General features: G+C 36.0%; 1 protein-coding gene across 2 annotated transcripts in view; it reads right to left on the bottom strand.

Annotated features, from left to right (window-relative positions):
- Positions 1 to 18386, bottom strand: part of LOC128555776 (uncharacterized) — an 85410-nt gene extending 67024 nt beyond the window's left edge. The window contains exon 1 of one of the 2 annotated variants that reach the window (XM_053539279.1): positions 18320 to 18386. The gene's annotated coding sequence lies outside the window, so the exon portion shown is untranslated. Of the gene's footprint in view, positions 1 to 13065; positions 14206 to 18319 lie in introns of those variants that run through there. The other variant, XM_053539280.1, reaches the window with a different exon arrangement.
- Positions 18387 to 19134: the final 748 nt, after the last annotated feature.

Below are 19134 nucleotides of genomic sequence, written 5' to 3'. Positions count from 1 at the left end.
TATAGAAAATACAACGGATTTGTACTGGTACTGATGATAAACCCGGACAGGTGATAAAGTCGACCACCTTTGAAATATTTGATTGCAATCGGTTATTTATATAATTGAACACACCATCTAATAGTTTCCACTTACAACACCAACTGGTGTAAATGAAAACAAAATTGGTAAATATTCTGTATAAGTAAATGACTTATATTTATCTGTACTGGTTCGAGTCGTAAAGTCGGCCAGGTCGTAAATATTCGGCCACCTACTTTAAAGTTTTTTTTCGAGCCAGATGCTTGAGGACGCATCTGTGTCATCACAAGCACTTGCATTAGCAACAAAGTCGGCAAAAAACAACAAGTTGAGGTGAATAGAAAAAAAGTTGTCCTTCCCCAAAGTTGTGTACTCTAAACAGCAAATATTTTGTCTCGCGGGTCGCGTGACGTCATTGCATGCGCTCGTTTATGCTGAGGCCTGGCAAGGGTTAATTCAAATCTAAACTTTATAACACAAAAGAACATGCGCTAACTAACATAAAACGCGTTAAAACCAAGAAAATGAATATATTTTCCCTCAACGTCATTGAATTTTCATGTCTACGTTTTCTTTTCACGTTGACGTCATTTCCTTTTGAATTATCCGTTTTGGGGCCGTAATACGTTTATGCTTTGCCACGGAACGCGCATATATAAAAAGGTGTTATAATAGCACGTGAGCGAGAGATTCTCTTTACTCTCCTGTTGAAACACCCCCGAAAAGTGACAAGAACAGCAGTTTTATGCTAGAATGTGTGATAAACAGTGACGTAAAAATTAAACTACGTCATGCTGGTGTGAGAAGGATGACAGGCGCTTTTTAAATCTCTGTTGGCAAATATTTCCCACGAGGTATGCTATTGAAAATTGGTTGCAGTTTGTTGAAAAAAGAACAATTTTGTCTGTAGCATCCATTTATTTCCAAGAAAATGTTGAAAATACAACCAACTTTATGTTTAAAAAGTGGCCGAATATTTACAACCTCTAGAAGGTAAAATGTGGAGGCTAAACTTGTCTGTTATTTTAAGCGCGGTTGTATTGTTTACCATACTGTAAACAGCCGTTAATGATAACAAACAATGTTGCTTGTATTAAAGCACATATGGTAGAAATTTTGTACAAATCAATTGTAAAACGAAAGAAATATTTATGAAAAACCGCAAAAAGTGGCCGAATTTACGACTCGAACCAGTATAACAAATATTTATCCAAAATTACTGGGGAAGAGGGTGTTTTTTTTGCACATGCTCACTGTCGCCACATGAAGGCCTGACATTGGGTCTCTTTTCATTACTTGATCAGGAATATTAATGACTGTTGCAGCTTTTGGGGAAAGTTTCAATATAATACTACGAAGAAAGTTTTGTAAATGACAAAGTGGTCGAATTTATCATCAGTCAACCTTTGTACAGTCCCCATTTTACAAATCCTTTTCAGGGCCTCACTTTGTGTGAGTTTGTTAACTCAATATCAATTTGAATTATGTAAAATTTTCAGCAAATGTTAAGCTTTATTTTGATACCGACCATTGATTACAAATTGCATAAATAAAAAAGTTACAGGTAAAAAAACCTCATTTTCTGTTCGGGTTTATCATCATTACCAGTACACAAACACGATCTCTTCTATTTCGAAAGGTGGATAATCCTAAGAGGAAGTTGCAGATAATGTGGATGCTACAGTAGACGATTAAGCAAATGGTGCAGTTTCCAGCAAGGGACACAACTTCTAATGTAGTTCAATCTCCCACATTGCATCGAACGGAAGTCTGTAATATATCACAGGTGCACCAACTCTGTATTTAGTCACAGCCTTTTGGCTTGGGGAAGCCGTAGCTCCAAGCCTATGTATTGTTTGTTTTTTTTGGTACCCAAGTGTGTACTAGTAGTATGAGGTCACAATACCCAGCTAGCAAGTATACATGGGACCCATGTGGGACCCATATGGGTTCCCATATGGGACCTATATGGGCTACCCACATGGGACCCAGATAGGTTTTGCAAACCATTTTGGCATGGGTCCCATATGGGATATACTATATGGGACCAATGTGGGCCCCTTATGGGTCCCAGATCTTATAACCCATGTGGGACTTTTCTGGGTCCCATGTCGTATATATAGTATGGGCCATTTAGGGGCGTTCTGGAATTGTACGGGTCTTATTAATTGATTGATATTGTCAACTGTCTGAAACATTGTAGCTGCACATGTAGTTGTTTCAGAATCATTATGGACCTTTTTCTCTTGATCTATTGCATTTCCAAGTCATTTCATCAGATTCTTTGTAAAGGCAATCTGTAAAGTAGAAAAAATAATGTCAGTCTGAGCATTTGTCCATGAAAATTAAGACTATTTGCAAAAAATGTAAGTCGTAATTTATAGCTTTAATATCACCTGAAATATATTAAATTCGAGTTTTTTTTATAATTATCATTCATCATTTTCCCGTAAATTAAATAAAATGCAAAAACAGTTTTGATAATGTACTGATTAAACATTTAATGGAAGCATTTAAACTATTATCAACATTTTCTGAGATGTTTTCTCTAAGTTTGTAGTATGAGATATTTTTAAGGAAGTAGAATGCAGATTAAAAAAAAGCTTATGATGTTAAAATAGATATCTTATAAATACGTCAAGTTATTGACGAATAATTATATAATTATTATGTTATAATAATGTTTAAAATATTGTACTCACTTTTTCTACATGATGGTCCCTTCTGTACATAATGAATAAACTTGTTCTGTATTGCAGCTTAAACCTCCATCAAATTAACTGAATAGTGTGTAAACCATTGGCGTGACTAATAGATAACATGTGTAGAGAGAGATGGACCTTTAGTTACCATGGTTACAAACATGTATTATAAATGTTCCCAATGTCCAATATAGCTTTCCTGAATATTTTAAAATGAATGAATGTTATTATTAAAAAGTAATTACACGATTTCGAAATAGCTTAGACAACAGTCGAATTTTAATAACAATTAGGAATAATTTCGGAAGTGCAAAAAAAAAAAAAAAACCAACATTTACTAGTATTAGTCCATTTTCATGATTTTGTAAGCCTAGTAATTTTTTTATTTTGAAAATACAATAAAAATGCTATAACCGTTTTTTCTTTATGAAGTAAAAAATTATCAAACCTTCGATCCAACATACCGGTATGTCTAATAGCATAGTTTTTTTTCTAACAGTTTATATTGTAAATGTTATTGCAGCTAAGAAGAACGAAAACTTGCATTTTCTTATAGACAGAGACGGCTTTAAATTAAATTTAAAAGTCGTCTTTATTTCGTAGGTAAAACAACGAAAAAGAACGTCTTTTTTCTGTTCACAGATGACATGACCATAAAACAACCAAATAAAGACGTCTTCAAGACGTCTTTTGTTTGCTGGGATGGGACCCATATGGGACACTTCTGGGAAACATATTTTTGAGACCAGAGAAATGTACATGTATTAGAATTCAAAAAAAAAAACATAGAAAAAAGGATTGTTATACTAGTGACACCACTTATAGTCTTAAAGTCAAGATGTTGCTGTATCGCTTCATTGGGTCCCATATGGCTCTGATGTGTGCAAATACTTACAATATGGGACCAAGATGGGACCAAGATGGGAAAGGTGTTTCTTTTTGAGAGAAAAGAAAACGTAGAGACATTCAGAGAAACCATAAAAAACTAATTTCTATGCTAGATACAGCACTTTTAAACTTAAAATGAATGCATTGGTATATCCATCGCTGAGTTATTGTATATGGGTCCCATATGGGTCCAATGTGTGCAAATACTTACAATATGGGACCCAGATGGGACCCTTCTTGGAAACATGTTTCTTCTGATACTTCAAAAAATGTACAAATTTTCGAAGAAAACTTAAAATATGAACTTATATACTGGTGACACCACATATAAACTTAAAATGAATACATTTGTAATTCACATCACTGGGACATTATATATGGGTCCCATATGGGTCCAGTATGGGCCAATACTTACAATAAGGGTCCCATGTGGGACCCGTATGGTACATTTGCCCAGATATAGCCCATATGGGCCCCATATAGGCTTGCGTGCTGGGTAGCCTAAATAGTTTTCCCTATATATTCTATATAAAACTGATCTTTTTCAAAGAGCTACCAAACATAGCTAGACCCATTTCAGAGAACAAATCCTTACCTCATTTTAAAGAGTTATGATAAAACTGATATAAAATGACGAGAAAAGTAGGGATCATGTATCTTCTAAGAGAGATTTCTCTGGTCACATTTACTTACTGTAAACTGACATCAAAATCACACTGCTGTGACCTGGAAGTACTACTCTTACTAAAATTGAGCTTGACTTCACCAAATACAACCTGCTCTCCCATTTTTCCTACCAAAATGTCAACAATACATCCACAATGAAATTTAAACAAAAACTAGCCTCAATTTAGACCTCTGTTGCCATGCCAAGTGAAAAATTAGTGTTCAAATACCTGGCAGCCATTACGCGACTAGACCAGATGGCTCCCACGCTCAGGTTCCTTTAGATTAGTTAGGCCTATGATACGGAAAGCAGGGAAGCTGCCGCAAACCGAGATCAATATGTTACGAATTCAGTGATTGGTTGCAGGAACAAGTGACGTAAAATGCACAATGTGGATTGGAAGTTTTCCGATTGCAGTTGCTCTTTTGTTTACCTATTATTAAATGAATATAACTATAAAACGTAAGTCTGCACGATAAACTGACAACTTCTCAATTTTGACGTTTACATTATGCATGATTAAGTTAACATTTATCCATTGTAGTAATTGTTAAAAAGATTTAACGGGCAATTCATAACTTTATCATGACATCACATTATATTAAGGCCAATCAGAGAGCTGCATTTTCGAGTACCTGCCAGTTTTCACTTGGGTATGAGGTCACAACCAGTTAAATTGTTTTCCCTACATATTCTACATAAAACTGACATTTTTTGAAGGGCTACCAAACATAGCTAGACCCATTTCAGAGAACAAACCCTTACCTCATTTTAAAGAGTTATGATAAAACTGATATAAAATGAAGAGAAAAGTAGGGATCATGTATCTTATAAGAGAGATTTCTCTGGTCACATTTGCTTACTGTAAACTGACATCAAAATCACACTGCTGTGACCTGGAAGTACTACTCATACTACAATTGAGATTCACTTCACCAAATACAACCTGCTCTCATATTTTTCCTTCCAAAATGTCACAAATACATCCACAATGAAATTTAAACAGAAACTAGCTTCAATTGAGACCTCTGTTGCCATGCCAAGTGAAAAATTAGTGTTCAAATACCTGGCAGCCGTTAGGCATACAGACACTAAAAAGAAAAATGGCGCGAAAATGGCGGATACAAATAGTCCTCAGTTTTTTTTTTGCTCTGTAGAGCTATTTTCCTTATTTTCTTTGCAATTGTTTTGCTAAAATCACATGACAGATCTATGCTTGACATGTAGGTAGCATTTCATAATGAAATAAAAACATTTCAAAAAATTTCATGGAAACGTAGATCATACACCACCAGTATAATTTGGGGTCTCATTTTTTAGCTGATTTTGCAGTTTGTGTGTTTGACTGAAATTATTTTTCTTGCATCAAACATGACCCCCACTTTTCTTTTGATTTTTAGTTAGTACTGACAATATTCTTCAAGAAAATGTAAGTTACAGAAATTTAAAATGGGTCCTGATGTGTGCTGCGGTCATTGGAATTTGGTCAATTTTATATAGAATAAAGAACAACAACTATTTAGTGTGTTATAACCATTACACAACCAGACCAGATGGCTCCCACGCTGGTTCCTTTAGTTTTATTAGGCCTATAACGAAGTATATTTACAATAAACATATAGTAACTTTAAAAATATATATCACACTATTTTAGAAATCAAATTAAGATTTTTCACTGCACATGCCGCAGACGATGCTACAAACTACAAAACTTTGAAGTTTCATTGAAATATCATATCGATTTAATACCTTTATTTTAGTTAAAAGTTTGAGATTTTACACAGGGAGTCTATGATAAAGTCCGAGTAAGGCAATAGAAAATTAATTGTTAGATTCTCATCCCCGCCCGCCCCTATGGGAAAACCCCCGCCCCGAAATTTTTTATTGGTCAAATCCGGATATCCAAAATTTTATGTCCGGATACTGTTACACTTTTATAAACATTGACCAATTCTCCAGTTCAAAGAATATGTTTGACATATTGTGATGATGCAAAGACAGTTTAATAGCATTTTGACAGTATCTGATATTAAAATTTACCAGGACATTACCTCTTATTAGCATAAATTAAGAGAAATGTTCATGAAAAATCTACAGTTTCGCACCGCGAGCAGACGTTCTTACAACCTACTTTCGATTTCAATTTTTTTCAGAAAAAGGTAAAGCCAATGTATTTTCTTATCTTAATTGGATTGTGTTTGATTTCTGTTGATTAGAATTAAATATCTGTTGTCTGGATTTCAATATTTCAATTGTATTTAACATGGACATTTCGTCAACTCAACGCAACAAAGTCGTATCTTATTATAAATTTATATAGAGATACGAATTTGTTTTATAAATTTGTATAGAGATACGACTTTGTTGCGTTGAGGTGACGAAATTTTACCTCCGTTGGGAAGTCTGACAAGCCATTTTCACGTCAAAGCAGGCGGCACGCCCGCACTATTTGTTTCGTAAATTTGGCAATAGGACTAAAATACGTTACGTTTGCAAGTGCATTTAACAAACATCTGAAGTTTTTTTCAAGTGTCAAACTAGTGGATTCTACACATTTTGTATGTTTAGGTAGAAGATTTACAGCATCATCATCAGTTCCAGTATAGCATTTGGTACGTGCTCAGTGACAGGAATGACAGATTGATTGTATTCTTTAGCATCTTTACAGAACTTGTTTGTACTTCGACAGAACTAAATATTTTGAATTTGCAAATACACTGAACAGACAAATATTTATTTGTTTTGTATTTCGTACAGGATACAGTCAGCCATCAGAAAAAAAGATTTACTATCACATTATAAGTAAATTAATGTTTACGATGTGGAATTATTTTTTCATATATAATATTTTTAAAAGTTTATATATACAAATAATTCAACGACACAACATATACACTAGTATTATTAATACAGCAATATTTAAAAATCTAATTTGTCAAACTGACCTCAGGTCTCTCATATTTCCAAATAAAAAAATAAAAAATAAAAAGGGCCCACCCGCCCCATTTTTTCCCAAAATTCGGATGAGAATCTAAACATTTATTTTCTCTGGCCTAAAATGTAATCAATACCCAAGTGAAATAAGTATCATTCCGCAATGTTTCGGACATGTTAAAATTATAAATTGTGAAATTTGTTAGAGAACACCGCCCCCTCTCCCCGAAAATAGGTGCCTCAAAAGACATTAATTTTGCCGCCAATTTTTGACAGGACTATTATGGTTGGTTCAATTACTGTTGTAGGGGTGTTATTAAAACAAGTTAAGGAAGTAGTTCTGCAAGGTATATTAAACCAATTTGTTTTCACAATACCACTGTAGTCGGACGGTTCATAGACCATAACCTTTCAGCCTGGTAACTATGGAACCATTTAATCCATAGTCTTCGAACTTCATAGGATATTTGGTCTCATTGAGTAGAGAACCCCTATTGTTTTTGCGGTCACTGGGTCGAAGTCACAGGGGCCTAGTAAAGGAAATTGTTTTCCTCCTAATAACTAGAACGCTTTGCGCTAGAGTCTTAAAATTTTATATGGAGGTTGGACACTAGTAGTTCAAAACCCAAAACGCCAAGAATTGTTCAATACCCTTGCCTCTAAAGTTAAGACTGGTGTTCCTATGGGAACATCAGTAGAAAATCGCATCATGTTTTGCATAGAATCTTATGTAATGACCCCTACCCCCACTTGTCTAGTTATGTAGACTATGCCAAAAGCAGCCCAGCCTTTCCTTTTTAAAAGGAAACTTTATTATTATAACTTATTTCGACGTTTTCTAGAATAAAACATATTCAGAGACTTATATTCCCATGAAGAGCTGTGCTATAAAAAAAGAAAAAAAGAAAAAAATGAAAACAGCAAGGGCTGAGTGAGTTAACTTTTATGCCAGAAAGTTATGATTTATTAAATACGATTCCCCGAATTTCTTCGAGACAAAAAATCTCCGGAAAAATGTCACGCCATTATTTTCATTGAATCATAACAGCGTGAGCCTTATCAACTTTTAAATTATTTCCAAAAAGCAGGTCTATTCGTGTTCCCACCTTGATAAGAAGCCTTGCTAACTGGACGCATTAACGTTTTAGTGTTTCTCATACGGTTATACATTTAAAATTATCTTCAAAAGTTTTGTCTAGTCAGATAGTCAAACAAGAGGGTCATGATGACCCCGGATCGCTCAACTGAGTAATATGAGCTACAGGTTTCAAATGTCAAACTGATGATTTTTACAATTGTTTTCCGATGTACAATCAAGTAACCCCTGGGGCGGGGCCAGTTTTACCCCGGGGGTCATGAGTTTGTAGAAGTCTACTAGGCAATGTTACATATCAAATATCTAAGATCTAGGCCTTCTGGTTTATTTTTAGCAAATTTATGAAGATTTCCCTATGTACAATCAAGTAACCCCTGGGGCTGGGACAATTTGACCCTGGGGGGTCAAGATTTGAACAGATTTGTAGATGTCCTCTAGACAATGCTACATGTGAAATATCTAAGCTCTAGGCCTTCTGGTTTATTTTTAGAAAATTTTGAAGATTTTTCTATGTACAGTCAAGTAACCCAGTGGGGCGGGGTCAATTTGACCCCGGGGGTCTTGATTTGAATTTTTTTGTAGAAGTCTACTAGGCAATGCTACATGTCAAATATCTAAGATCTAGGCCTTCTGGTTTATTTTTAGAAAATTTTTGAAGATTTTCCTATGTAAAATCAAGTGACCCTTGGGGCGGGGTCAATTTTGATCCTAGGGGTCATGATTTGAACAAATTTTGTAGAGGTCCACTAGGCAATACTACATGTGAAATATCTAAGATCTAGGCTTTCTGGTTTATTTTTAGAAAATTTTTGAAGACTTTCCTATGTAAAATCAAGTGACCCCTGGGGCGGGGTCAATTTTGACCCCAGGGGTCATGATTTGAACAAATTTTGTAGAGGTCCACTAGGCAATGATACATGTGAAATATCTAAGCCCTAGGCTTCTGGTTTATTTTAAGAACATTTTTGAAGATTTTCCTATGTATAATCAAGTGACCCCTAGGGCGGGGTCAGTTTTGACTCCGGGGGTCATGATTTGAACAAATTTTGTAGAGGTCCACTAGGCAATACAACATGTGAAATATCTAAGCTCTAGGCCTTCAGGTTTATGTTTTGAAAATGTTTGAAGATTTTCCTATGTAAAATCAAGTGACCCCTGGGGCGGGGTCAATTTTGACCCCAGGGGTCATGATTTGAACAATTTTGTAGAGGTCTACTAGGCAATGCTACATGTGAAATATCTGAGCTCTAAGCCTTCTGGTTTATTCTTAGAAGATTTTCCTATGTCAATTTTGAGCCGGGGCTCACGATTTGAACAAATTTTGTAGAGATCTACTAGGCAATGCTACTTGTCAAATATTTAAGCGCTAGACCTTCTGGTTTATTTTTAGAAAATTTTGAAGATTTTTCTATGTACAATCAAGTAACCCCATTGGGCGGGGTCAATTTGACCCGGGGTGTGTGTGTGTGTGTGTGTGTGTGGGGGGGGGGGGGGTTATGATTTGAACAAATTTTGTAGAAGCCTACTAGGCAATGCTACATGTCAAATATCGAAGATCTAGGCCTTCTGGTTTATTTTTAGAATTTTTTTGAAGATTTTCCTATGTAAAATCAAGTGACCCCTGGGGCGGGGTCAATTTTGACCCCGAGGGTCATGATTTGAACAAATTGTTTAGAGGTCCACTAGGCAATGCTACATGTGAAATATCTAAGCTCTAGGCCTTCTGGTTTATTTTTTGAATTTTTTCCTATGTAAAATCAAATGACCCCTGGGGCGGCGTCAATTTTGACCCTGGGGTCATGATTTGAACAACTTTAGTAGAGGTCCACTAGGCAATGCTACATTTCAAATATCTAAGCTCTAGGGCTTCTGGTTTTCGAGAAGAAGATTTTTTAAGATTTTCCTATGTACCCCGAGGGTCATGATTTGAACACATTGTTTAGAGGTCCACTAGGCAATGCTACATGTGAAATATCTAAGCTCTAGGCCTTCTGGTTTATTTTTTTTAACTTTTTCCTATGTAAAATCAAGTGACCCTTCGGGTGGGGTCAATTTTGAACCCGGGGTCATATTTGAACAAACTTGTTAGAGGTCTGTTAGGCAATGCTTCACGCCAAATATCCAAGCTCTAGGGCTTCTGGTTTTTGAGAAGAATATTTTTAAAGTTTTTCCTTTCGGTTGCCATGGCAACCAGAGTTCTGCATGGAATTCAATTCTTTGAACAATTTTGAAAGGGTGCCAGCCAAGGATCATTCCTGTGAAGTTTGGTGTAATTCTGCCAAGTGGTTTTCAAGAAGAAGATTTTTTTTAGAAAATGTTGACGGACGGATGACGCACGACTGACGACGGACGGACGACGCACGACTGACGACGGACATTGAGCGGTCACAAAAGCTCACCACGAGCCTTTGGCTCAGGTGAGCTAAAAACAAACAAAAAATATATTTATCATATTGTTTTATAACCTATTCAAGTTTATGGCTGTACTTTGTTGGCGTGTCGCCAAATTGTCAGAGCAAAGTCATATTTTCGCGTCACGTTTTGTAACTCTATCCTTTTTTTTTCATACGTCAGAAGTTTCCGTTACCGAAATTTCCGATATACTTTATGTATTAATTATGAGGTAAGGGTAGATTTCCCGGAAGCTAAATGCACAGCAAACCCCGCTAGAGCTATGCATTTGTAAGGTAGGCCCGCCACAAATAGAAACTTTAGTGGGAAGATATCACAGACGGGTTGCTTCAGACATTCAAGAACAAGTCCATTTTAACTGCATGAAAGATACATAAAAATGGGAATGAGGTAAGGGAAGTGGCGTGGTGCTGGGGTAAGGGAATAAAGAACGAAAATTCAACAGGGAAAGCCACGCTCCAAGAATGCAAACACTACCACACACACACAAACACACATATACACATGCACGTGCCTACAAACAAGGCCGGTGGCAGAAACATCAGGTAGGAGCTCCATGCTATGGGTACCTAACCTCACTCATACTAAAAAGTAGAATTGGTTGGGACACGTAAAAGTGAGGGGACTGGGATGAAGAATAAGGAAAGTAACACTTTTAATATCCATAACATACATATTTACAAAACGAGCTTAAAGCAGGTTGAAAACAGGGGTATCTCATTGGGACGGTCAGTAACCCATTTAAAGGACACTAGTGGTTCTAAACGGGTTTGGTACACACCAACCCTGCACTTACCCTTTTAACAAGCTAGACAAGACAGTGTAAATAAAATAAATCACCACTAACAAAGTCTTTAACCTTAGTGACAATAATCGACTGTTTAAAAAAAAAGTTATTGTACACGAATGTACTCATTCAACAACATTTTCGAAGTCACATCACCAAGAGCCTAACTTTTAAGGGCACAGGTAAGCAAGTTGCAAGACAAATTCGACTCCCTACGTCCGTTTTATAGGATTTAAGAGGAAACATTTCGGAGTAACTTCCACCACATGGTTTCAGAGAAGATATCGGTCGACGACAACGGACAGACGGAGTGAGTGAGTGATCACAATAGCTCACCCTGAGCATTTTGTGCTCAGATGAGCTAAAAAGCTAACGAAAATGGACAATGGACTTCGCGAGAATGCGTGACGAGCACTTATTCTAAACAAATAAAAAATGAGAGAGAAAACCGAAAATCAACAGGGTCATGATGGTCTTATATCGCTCATCTGACTCAAATGGGTACATGCTTTCTTGGTAGAGGACATTAATTTTACAAATGCTGTATGCTAAATATCTAAACTAAAGAGCTTGTGCATTTTCCTATACAAACTTATGTAAAACAAGTAACCCCTATGGACTGGGCCAATTTTGACACAAGAAGCATCATTTGAACAAACTTGTTAGAGGACCGATAGACGATACCACATACCAGTACAGTCTAAGCTTTTGGTTAAGATGGTTTTTAATATAATTTTATCTGTCTATGTAAAACAAGTGACCCCTAGCTGTGCCGGTAAGAGGCATGTCTTGAACAAACTTTGAAGAGGATCACCGAAATATTCTACAAGCCAAATATCAAAGTTCAAGGCTTGATGTTTTAGACCAGGTTTTTATTTATTTTTTTCTTCTTATATAAACAAGTGACCCCGGCAGGGGACACTAAAGACCCCAAGGACACGATTTGAACAAATTCGTTAGAGTAAATCTACACAATGCTGCATACCAAATATCTAAGCTTTAGGCCTTCAGGTTATAGACAAGAAGATTTTTATACGTTTTCCTTTTTTGGTTGTCATGGCGACCAGAATTCAGCCTGGAATGGAATTCTTTGAACAACCTTGGTAGAGACCCACCAAGGAAACTCCTGGTTATGTTTCATCAACTTCCACTAAATGGTTTCAGAGCAAATGTCGTTTGGACAGACGTGTAGACGGACGGACGGACGGACAGTGTATGATCACAAAGGCTCATCCCGGGCATTTCATGCTCAACTGTGATAGCAATCAATGGACAACTATCGTATAAGGAAATCGAAAGCAACTACAGACAGGATAAATTGTATTTTGACTCAAATTTGCGTTACTGATATAGATCGAAATATTAATTTTGACATTGTATTAAGGATAATTTATTTGGTATCTGAATACCGTCTTTAAAAAGAAATCAGTGACACAATAGAGTCAAATCGAAACTTGAAAGAAAAAGTCAGATGATGGAAGTTTCTTCCATTTCTTACGGTAAGGAACTGAAGACAAAAAATAAATAATAACAAACGAGCTGACTTGACTGCAGTTACCTGTATGACCTGTAATCCAGATTTTTACTCGCTTCGTATGTTTGTCCAATGTTTAGTCATCAATGTCACGTCACGTGACAATACGAATATTGATAAATACACTTCAATGTACAAAAAAATAAATACTGTTATTTTATCCTATCCTTTTACTTACTTATATCATTCCTTTATTTCTGTTAAAAAAAACAACAGTAAAAATTCTTTTTTTAACAAGAGCGTTCCCCCTAGAGAACAACAAACAAGGAAGTATTATATCCTAGTGCGTACATGTATGTATCTATATACTTAAACTTCTTTCTAAATGTAAACACCTAACTGAATATTAGATAAAAGCTAGGCAAATCTATGCATATATGATATGATTTTCGTAGAAAACAGACTCGATATCATTCCTGATATCAACACAGACATCAATTTAGACAACAAAAAGCTGCACAAAACCCTAGAGCGCCGTCCCATCACTGCAATGGATACAAGCCTTAAGGTTGAAAACTGCTTGTAGAAGTTCATTGCTCTGTTTGCCCATTACCAGAACATATATAGACTAGAATAAAAACAACACTGAATCAAAACTTGGGCGAATTTCACTATTTTCACTATAAGAAAGTACCGAAATGACAATGATAGCAATGATCAAACAAACAAAATCCCGAGTCGGGAAGACATTAAAGAAAAAAAATAGTTCATTCAAATTGTGAAATGTATAACATTTTATTAAAAATCATTGACTCTGACATTATGTGTGCACTTGTTTGTCCTACGCTGTACACTGTATGTGTATTTAGAGTGTTTTTTTTTCGCGCAAGCAGTCAACAAAACTTTCTATTGATATTTTGCCACTGACCGCTTCAGAGTCGTTCTCCACCCTTTTCCTTTATTTGTATTTTTTTTTGTGCTTGACTTTTTTTTTATACTTTTTATTTATGTCTTTGTCTATGTAGTTTTGTCTAAATGTCGTTTTCATATCCATGTGCACACTGATGTCGATTTTGGTTTTGGGTGACAGAGTTCTCCTAACAGTTATTCCAATTAGATTTTTGTTCTTGGTTTTGCTTGGTTTTATACTTTAGATAAAGACTTGTGTAAATAATGTCAATTCATCTTATGTAAACTTTAATCTCCCTATAGTCTTATTTTTCACTTAGTCTCAATACTTCATGATAAAATGTAGATGTTAAAATATCTTTATCTGTTGATCCAGTTTAAAATCTGTCTCTTATTACTCCTCACAAATACTGGACAGGGTGCACGTCGACTGTTAGTGAGAATAAGAGTACGAAAACTGAAAGACAGTTCTTTCATCGACAGTGAGGATCAAAAATAAGCAAAGCTGTTAAAATGTTATAAATGTAAGATGGGGTAAAAACAGGATTAAAACAATTGCCATTCATCAGTGACTGAGCCGTGGCGACTCTAGTTAGGAAATATTGGAGAATTCCACAGGACTCTCGCGTGTGGGATAGCAGTACTAAATAATCTGAAATGACATGGACTTGACGGCACATGTCTGGTAAACCTGGCAGGAGCTTAAGTACTCAGGGAAGAAGATCGCTTAACAATGACGATACATCTTGTAGATCGTGATAAGTTAGGAGTCTAAAAGTCTCTTCTCAAGGGTACATCGGTCAAGAGGTTTTGCAATTGTGTTACACTAACAGGGATAGTCATTTTTGACACATCTGATATAAAGCCGTTGGACCCTGTCCAGCATGTGTATGTTGGCCTTTATGTGTGGTTACCGTTAAATGAGGCATATTCTTGTTGAGGTCTGACTTATGTTTTGTAAGACGGTGAGCTGACCTTTTCATGTGATATTTTGATGTTGCATTTGCGGGAATCTGGTGATATGTTAGGATTAGATTTTGCAGTTCTTAGATACAGTGAGTTTTCAAATAAATTCCTGATTTTCTTACATTACGAATGTATACAACTGAGTATTTTCCAAAATTTTGCTTATTTAATAATTAACACAGTCGTGAAACAAGAGATCACAGAGTGATTTTGGCGCCCACCATTGAGCCATTTTTGAATGTTCCAAAATTAAAGACCAGCTCAAGGTCAAAGTCAATTTAGGTGCACAAATCTATGCATGTGGTCCAAATTTGAAAGCTGTAGCTTGAGAAATGTTAAAGTAGGTCACTAGATCAATTTCAAGGTCAAAGTTCATTTCGGTACACAAAACTATACATGTGCTTCAAATTTGAAGGCTGTAGCTTGAGAAATGTGAAAGTAGGTCACTAGGTCAATGCCAAGATCAAAGTTTATTTCGGGTACACAAACTATGCATGTGGTCCAAATTTGAAGGCTGTAGCTTGAGAAATGAAAGTAGGTCACTAAGTCAAAATCAAGGTCAAATTTCATTTTGGTACACAAAACTATGCATGTGGTCCAAATTTGAAGCCTGTACCTTCAAAAATGTGAAAGTAGGTCACTAGGTCAATGTCAAGGTCAAAGTTTATTTCGGTAAACAAACCTATGCATGTGGTCCAAAATTCAAGGCTGTAGCTTGAGAAATGTGAAAGTAGGTAACTAGGTCAAAATCAAGTTCAAATTAAATTTTGGAACACAAAATTATGCATGTGGTCCAAATTTGAAGGCTGTAGCTACAGAAATGTGAAAGTAGGTCACTAGGTCAAGCTCGAGGTCAAAGTTCATTTCGGTACACAAAACTATGCATGTGGTCCAAATTTGAAGGCTGTAGCTTGAGAAATGTGAAAGTAGGTAACTAGGTCAAAATCAAGTTCAAATTAAATTTTGGAACACAAAATTATGCATGTGGTCCAAATTTGAAGGCTGTAGCTACATTCTGAAACGTGAAAGTAGGTCACTAGGTCAAGCTCGAGGTCAAAGTTCATTTCGGTACACAAAACTATGCATGTCCAAATTTGAAGGCTGTAGCTTGAGAAATGTGAAAGTAGGTCACTAGGTCAAAATCAAGTTCAAATTAAATTTTGGAACACAAAACTATCCATGTGGTCCAAATTTGAAGCCTGTACCTTCAAAAATGTGAAAGTATGTCACTAGGTCAATGTCAAGGTCAACGTTTATTCTGGTACACAAACCTATGCATGTGGTCCAATTTGAAGGCTGTAGCTACAGAAATGTGAAAGTAGGTCACTAGGTCAAGATCAAGGTCAACTCATGTCAAAGTTCATCTAGCCACTCAAAACTATACATGTGTTCCAAATTTGAATGTTGTAGCTTATGGACAAGAAGATTTTTAAAGTTTGTCCCTATATAAGTCTACATAAACCATGTGAACCTGGGGCAGTGCCATATTTGATCCTAGTGGGATAATTTGAAAAAACTTGTTAGTGAACCACTAGATGATGCTACATTACAAATACCAAAGCCCTTAGACTTTGTGGTTTTGGACAAGAAGATTTTCAAAGTTTTTCCCTACATAAGTCTATGTAAATCATGTGACCCTAGGGCGGGGCCATATTTGACCCTAGGGAAATAATTTGAACAATCTTAGTAGCGGACCACTAGACGATGCTACATACCAAATATCAAAGCACTAGGCCCTGTGGTTTTGGACAAAAAGATTTTCAAAGTTTTTCCCTATATAAATCTATGTAAATTATAAAAATAAATAAAGGGCCATAACTCACTCAAAAATTGTTGAACCAGTCTGATTTTCAGGGGGACACAACTAGGGTACCAATACATCATTCTGACAAAGTTTGGTCAAAATCACCCCAGTAGTTTCTGAGGAGATGCGATAACAAGAAATTGTTAACGGACGGAAGGACGGAAGTTCTAACGAAACGGTATTTATGTGACACCCCCATTGTTCTCTCTATTGTTCTAACAGTCACATAAAAAGAAAAAGGTCACATAAACAGAACGGAATGAATGACATCAAAGAGAAAGTACCGTTATGCAGTCACTTAACCATCATTTCGCGGGCACGGACGGACGGAAGGAAGGACGACAGAGCACGGACGCAGAGTGATTTAGACCTGTAATAAACTTGATATTGAAGTAAAATGTTGTAATTCCAGGATTTTGATTCTGTACTTCGAGTTACCATATCTGAAACAAAGGCACATCATAATATTCTGAACGATCCCTCTATGTCAGTGTATTAGAACTATTACTACATAAAATTCAAGAAAAAGTCGCTTTTTAGGACACAAACAGGTTTTTTTTTGTTGTCATTCCAATGCGGTTCCAAACTGTGTTTTGTCGGGGTTTTACGTTTAGCTGTGCATTTATGTAAATATTTATAATGTTCGCGCACATACATAATATGTTACAGGATTTTGGTTTGAATGTGTGTGTGGTGGGGGGGGGGGGGGGGGGGGGGGGGTTGAGAGAGTAGGGGCTGCGGTCTTTGAACATTAAATTTCCTTTTAAACACTCTTTAGTATGCCACAGATCTTTTTTTCAGCAAATTTCATTGAGGGACTCATGGAAAGTGCACCTCAGGAATCAAATCGTGAAAAGTCGCAAGAGTCGCGATTAGAGCGGTGAGTATGAAAATAGTGTGAGTGTGTAGTCCTCAATCGAATATAATTTCGAATACGATGGACATGCTGTTACAATAAATTATACGTAAGTTCGCATTTAATAAATCGCCACAGGAAGATGTATCAGCACTTTCCTGGAGTATAAAAAAGACATATAACAGAAACAACCCCGATCAAAGCTGATCAAAGTAGAAATATCTTTAATATTACCTGTCTCTCTGTAAAATTTGTTCCAATACAAGTCATTTTTTAACACAACCGAACATATCTTGAAAAGTTTGAACATTCTTTGAAAGCAATGAACACAACCAAGTACAATAAGAGCAAATTCGGTTTGACTGCGTCTGTTCATTAGAGATATTGATATTGAAGTGCGCATATCCCAGCCCCTTGAGTGATAGCCATTGCCCCCACCGTTATAATATATTGTAGCGACGGGGGATGAATCAGAAATAAAAAACAGAAATGCGGGTACCTTTCAGTTGTCGACTTATGGTTTTCCACTTTTTCTATTTCAGTGCTCTTCATGATAATGCTATTTTGAGAAACGGTAAAACCGAATTTTTCTATTTTTATATATAACCGGGATGAAAATAGAATTAACTCGTCTAAAATTAGACCTTATAATGCTATTTTGGGAAAGGGTAAAACCAGATTGTCCTATTTTAATACTACTTATCTATTGTCTTAAACTACATTTTAATGAGAATTAACAGAAATTCCAACGACAACACCTAAATCTAAACACGTCAATAGCACTTTGTCAAAAATCTAGTTACCAGCCACTATGCCAGCCTCCACGCAGGAATATCGTCAACTGTACACGGGTGTAAGTTTGTCACTGCGCTGTCAAGGTATAATAGTACTAAATAGGTAATCAGATACACAGGCACCAGTATCGGACCTGGGACAAAAATATGTTTGTTTTCATCCTAAATGAGTTCAAAATGAAAAATATGTAGTGAAATATGAGCCCCCTTCAAAATATACATATGTATCAGATAATGGGGGAAAAGAAAAAAAACCTTAACTTTTTCCTAGTTTAAGTTGTTTTTTCGTGTTTTATGAAAGCCAGGTTCTGTTTTATTCCATTGTGGACCTATTCTTGACATTTTGATAGCATTTTCATTTTGAAGATTATTTGCATTTACAGAGATGTATAAAAACCTTATTACACATGTGTCCATACCCATATTATAGCTGTCAGTTTGGAAAATGTTTCATATTATTGACCAGTCAGACAGAAAATCTCGTTTAGAAGATACATGGCCCTAATTTTTCTGGTGGTTTAGTTTAATTAATAATATTTTATTGCAACGTGTCGGTCAATAGCTATACATAGCTAATATTGTCTATATATGTAACACCGACTTTAAATAAAATTTATATCTTGTATCTTGTAACTTGTACAATTACATGAATGATAACAATACACATGTATACATATATGTGGTGCAAATGGGTCGGGCTACAAGTTTTAACAACATTAGCGACAGCCCTCCCCAAAAAGTTACAATTTAACATTTATATATATCTGTTCCGATACTTGTCATGCAATAATTGTATCTTTGCAATTACGGTAGATCTATTACAA

Source organism: Mercenaria mercenaria, chromosome 3 (genome assembly GCF_021730395.1).
Source record: "Mercenaria mercenaria strain notata chromosome 3, MADL_Memer_1, whole genome shotgun sequence".
Classification (NCBI taxonomy): Eukaryota; Metazoa; Mollusca; class Bivalvia; order Venerida; family Veneridae; genus Mercenaria; species Mercenaria mercenaria.
Note: the sequence above shows the minus strand (reverse complement) of the source record. Positions and strands in the feature narration are given on the sequence as shown.